This window comes from Coregonus lavaretus, assembly GCF_964263955.1.
Source record: "Coregonus lavaretus genome assembly, chromosome: 14".
NCBI lineage: Eukaryota > Metazoa > Chordata > Actinopteri > Salmoniformes > Salmonidae > Coregonus > Coregonus lavaretus.
This window is the reverse complement of record NC_140001.1, coordinates 42,409,101-42,415,100: the sequence shown is the minus strand read 5'-3', so window position 1 is coordinate 42,415,100 and position 6,000 is coordinate 42,409,101.

The window sequence follows — 6,000 nt, the reverse complement described above, 5'->3', positions numbered from 1 at the left end:
CAATTGGTAGAGCACGGCGCTTGTAACGCCAGGGTAGTGGATTCGATCCCCGGGACCACCCATATGTAAAAATGTATGCGCACAAGACTGTAAGTCGCTTTGGATAAAAGCGTCTGCTAAATGGCATATTATTATTATTATTATTAACTACCTCAACTAGCCGGTGCCCCCGCACATTGACTCTGCACCAGTACCACCCTGTATATATAGCCTCCCTACTGTTATTTTATTTTACTTCTGCTCTTTTTTTCTCAACACTTTTTTGTTGTTGTTTTATGTTACTTTTTTATAAAAAAAATAAATGCACTGTTGGTTAAGGGCTGTAAGTAAGCATTTCACTGTAATGTCTGCACCTGTTGTATTCGGTGCATGTGGCCAATAAAATTTGATTTGATTTGATTCAATTAAATATAAGTAGAATTTTAAAACTGAATGCAATATTCATTCAATTCAGTTTCAAATCATGAAATACAAGTTACATTTATGAATTCAATGATTCAATGTGTGCATTACAAAAATATTGAATTCAAATACAGTTTCTGTTGGCGCTGAAATCGCTCCATAGGATAGAGGAAGTGATGTGGCATTACCCTGGGTCTGGGCTCATCCTTCACGCTGGAGATAAAGAGAGGAGGGATGATAGCTTCCCAGTATGGACGTGTGGAGGGCCAGGGCTCAAGCTTTGGAATGAAAAAGGTGACTGATCCATGGAGGGCTCTAATGTAAAGAACACATTTATCACCCTTATCAGGAGACCGGGAGGAGGCAGAGGAGATAGCCGAGCACAGAATAGTCTAGTGGTGTAGGTGGAAATAAGACTCTATGTCTCTGTTTCTCTCTCTCTCTCTCTCTCTCTCTCTCTCTCTCTCTCTCTCCTTCCCTTCCTCCTTATCACAGCGTCTCCTCTGCAGAAAATCAATTTTCTTGCTGCAGGGCACTTTGTCGGCACATTGATACAGCTGGTAAATAATGCACAGGCCTTTCTCTATTCATTCCTCTAAAGAAGACCAACTGCTCAGCTCGGCTCGCTACAACAGTGGTTCCCAACCTTTTTTGGGTACTGTACCCCTAAAACACTTTGACCTGCCTGAAGTACCCCCTCATGTGTCTGCGACCAGCGTGATTCCTAGATTAGGTGTACATTTTACAAAAATGTGGTTTACGCACCCAGTCAAGTTTGCCAGTCTTGTTTTCAATGTCAGGGAAGCAGTGATGTGTATTCATGGATGCCAAGGGAAGCACGTCTTCCAAAAAAATTGACCAATAAAAATAAATAAAAACATACAATAATTTATCTTTCGTCTCTCTGTGTTTCATAATTTTCCTTCAATTCGCAAGAGGCTGAATGTATCTCACAGGAGAAAGCATCCGAGCGAGCGAAACAGTTCCCCTCTGTCTCTCCACGTGTAGGCCATCTATGTGATGCTGTATGGTCCAAACAAGTATGACATTGTTGCCGGCCATAGCATTGAAGGCAAGGGAAGCCAGCCTCCCTTGACAATTATTATTATTTTATTTTTTATTAGCCAATCAGCTTTGTGCTAAACTGAGCGAGCTCAACTGTGAATGGTCCTGGCGCACCAAAAAAAAGTGTCAAGGGAAGCCAGCTTGGATTTGGCGTCACTCCTATCAAATCCCACTGAGAGCATACATCATTGATAGAAACAATTGTTGCATCTCGTTGTGTTGTTGTCCTCATGTGGCTAGCTAGCCAGCTAGCTAAAATTGGCCCTTTCCTAAATTAGCCATGGATTGATATAGGGATTTGGACTTGTGGTTTTACTTAATTCTCCATACTGGCCAATGATTATAACAGCGTTTCTGATCCAACCATTAATTCATACATTGTTGTGCCTGATAGGATGGAAGTTCAATATGTAGCTAGATAGATGTAGAAGGCTAATGTTAACCAGCTAACATTGCCCATGAATGGAAGTTAGGTTACCGAGCAAGCATTTTATCCAGGTAGCCTAGGACAACAAAAAAATAAAAGCGTGTACTATATGACAGAGTGATAGACAATTTCATCAACATGAAAGAGAGGATGGCATTGGCGTTTCTCTACAAGTAGGGTGAGTCAACATGTTTTTCTACTTGCACGAACGCGCACACACACACACACACACACACAGAAATCAGAACCATGGACAGCCACATCATATTTAGCTTACGTTGATTGGACTAAATAGTTTTTGGTATCTTTTAGTTGTCACTGTGTTAGAGTAAGCATTGGTGATTTGATGATGTTGAAATTGAAATGGTGCTGGAATAGTGCAGGCAGCTCCTGTTTTCTTTACGACTTGCGGTAACTGTCTGTGGTTCTAAATCAATAGTTGTTCAGTGGTTTGAAAATGTCAGAAACATTAACTTGCTTGACCATGCTGTAGGTCATGTAACTGTCTGTTACTGTACATGCAATATGCTTTGTGGACTTCACTGGACAGAGGTTGCTATCCGGTTTTGTGATAAAACAAAGGTGTGGTTGAATTTATTCTACCACTGTGTTTTCTTATTGTGTTGGCCTTTAGGCCTATATATCACGGCCGCAAGGCATATGAACCAACAGGTTATAGCGCACCATAGGAGCTCTGTGAACATCACCTGTAGAAAGGTAGGTGTCGAGGTGCTGGAAACTACTTATATCCCCATCTTCACATTCTTCATGAATCCACACACTTTGTCATACATGTTTAGAATGTGTGTGTCTTTACCTTGCAGAACTAGATTCAGGTTGTTCAGTTTGCTGAACACATCAGCAACGGGGTATGAGTGCTCAGACAGAAAATCACTTACTCTGTAGCATTTTCCCTCTGGATAGCCAACGGAGGTCGGTGTGAGGCAGTAGCTGCTGGTGCTGAGTCCAACTGTCATCACAGAGCCTTTCAAACAGTCAGTGATTTAGAGGCCTGGACTGGATGGATAAAATGAATCACTTTCACTGCATCTTTCAAAACATAATGTAACTCAGGACTCATTCTCTTGCTGGCTAATGCCTCTCTGTGAATGATACAGTGGGATTTACCTTCTTTATGTGGGTAATTAATCCTTTATCTCTCCGAGGCATTGATGCGGCATGTTCCGTGCACACATGAACACAGGATTTCTAATCTAGATTGTGCTCTGAGAAAAAGCTGTCAATAACGTGAAACACTTCCTCAACAGTAGTTCTCCCCGTTAGCTTCTTGCAGAACAGAATGTGCTTATTCATTTCCAAAATGTCTGTGTATCGCACAACGCAATCAACTGGGCTTCCCCACTGACATCAGTCAATTCGTCCAACTGCAGAGAAAATGGACGGGAATTATTTTGTAATATTGCAGATAGATTGTGGGTTTCATTTAATTGTTTGCATCATTTCTTTTCCCCCTTATTATTGTTTTTCTTGATTATTTGGCACAATGGAGGCTTAGAGAGAGAGAGGTTTAATGCATTCATATTTAGTATAGTAACCCTCCAAACACATGTTCGTTATATAAATATGCTCGTTTAACTTTATCTGTTTTGCCATTCCAAATAAAGTGTAATATTGTTTTCAAAAATGATTCTCCTGGAGTCGGTAGAGCCATGAATAAATATGTAAACTGTGATATCACTAGAGAATTAAATCAGGATAATCTTCCCGTAAATGGATAGGTGTTTCCCTCTCGAAAGTTTCAAGATTCTATCTATTTTGCAAAGTTTTCTATCGAAGTTAATAGGTGCAAGTTCGCTCAACATTTCTGGGATATGTACACCAAGCACATCGACTTCACCATCCACCCATTTAATTGGGAGACCACCTGGCAATTTAAAGTTTGTTTCTTTTTTTTGACCCAATCCGTAATATAGTACACTTATCATAGTTGGGTTTTAGTCCAGAGAAAATTTAGAAATTATCCAGGTCCTCATAAATGTTTTGCCCCTTAATGTTATCATTAGATCTAACAGTTCAATGGCCAATATAAATAGGTATGGTTATGGAGGGCAACCTTGTTTTACGCCTCTTGACAATTCAAAGGTCTCAGAGAAGTAACCATTATTTATTATTTTACATAAAGGATTGTTGTACATAACCTGTATGGTGCTATAAAGAACCCCTTCCTAAGATTCTATAAATAACCATTAAAAAAGGTTCTGTATAGCACCAAAATTGAGAACTACTGACTTAGTCAACCGTTCTTAATTGACACAAGGCCATATGAGTCTTTCACAAGCTGTGAGCAAACCTCTCCCCAAAATATTATAATGAGCCGTTCTTAATTGACACAAGGCCATATGAGTCTTTCACAAGCTGTGAGCAAACCACTCCCCAAAATATTATAAGCAGCCTTCCCTACATTTTTATTATCACTAAAAGAGGAAAGAACCCTTTTTTGAACTGCAAAGAACCATTGAAGAGCTCAAAGGGTTATTTGGGTCAGTATGGTTCCACATAGAGCCATGTCATTCCAGTTTATCTAATCTGTTGTGTTATGCCATTACATGTTAAATATGACTATGGCCAGTGAAAGTGTCTTGTGAAAGACTCACGTATGGCATTGTGTCAACTGAGAAAACGTATGTCTAAATCAGTGGTTCTCAAACCTCTCCTCAGGGACCCTCTACCCATTCCACAGCTAGCACACCTGATTGAACCTGTCAATTAACATAATAATAAAACCTATGGAATTGTAACAATATAATACGGCTAACCAGGACCGACTTTGAGAAACCCTGCTTTATAGCACCATAAAGGTTTCATTTAGAACCGTATGAGCATGGTTCTTTATAGAACCTTCAAAAAAGGGTTCTATATACAATACCGGTCAAACATTTTAGAACACCTACTCATTCAAGGGTTTTTCTTTATTGTTACTATTTTCTACATTGTAGGATAATAGTGAAGACATCAAAACTATGAAATAACACATATGGAATCATGTAGTAACCAAAAAAGTGTTAAACAAATCAAAATATGTTTTATATTTGAGATTCTTCAAATAGCCACCCTTTGCCTTGATGACAGCTTTGCACACTCTTGACATTCTCTCAACCAGCTTCATGAGGTAGTCACCTGGAATGCATTTCAATTAACAGGTGTGCCTTGTTCAAAGTTAATTTGTGGAGTTTCTTTCCTTCTTAATGCTTTTGAGCCAATCACTTGTGTTGTGACAAGGTAGGGGTGGTATACAGAAGATAGCCCTATTTGGTCGAAGACCAAGTCCATATTATGGCAAGAACAGCTCAAATAAGCAAAGAGAAACGACAATCTATCATTACTTTAAGACATGAAGATCAGTCAATACGGAACATTTCAAGAACTTTGAAAGTTTCTTCAAGTGCAGTCGCAAAAACCATCAAGCTCTATGATGAAGCTGGCTCTCATGAGGACCGCCTCAGGAATGGAAGACCCAGAGTTACCTCTGCTGCAAAGGATAAGTTCATTAGAGTTACCAGCCTCAGAAATTGCAGCCCAAATAAATGCTTCACAGAGTTCATGTAACAGACACATCTCAACATCAACTGTTCAGAGACTGTATGAATCAGGCCTTCATGGTCGAATAGCTGCAAAGAAACCACTACTAAAGGACACCAATAAGAAGAAGAGACTTGCTTGGGCCAAGACCGGTGGAAATTTGTCCTTTGGTCTGGAGTCCAAATTGGAGTTTTTTGGTTCCAACCGCTGTGTCTTTGTGAGGTGCGGTGTGGGTGAACAGATATTCTGCAAATGCATATTTCCCACCGTAAAGCATGGATGAGGAGGTGTTATGGTGTGGGGGTGCTTTGCTGGTGACACTGTCTGTGATTTATTTAGAATTCAAGGCACACTTAACCAGCATGGCTACCACAGAATTCTGCAGCGATACGCCATCCTATCTGGTTTGGGCTTAGTGGGACTATCATTTATTTTTCAACAGGACAATAGCCCAACCCACTTCCAGGCTGTGTAAGGGCTATTTTACCAAGAAGGAGAGTGATGGAGTGCTGCATCAGATGACCTGGCCTCCACAATCCCCCGACCTCAACCAAATTGAGATGGTT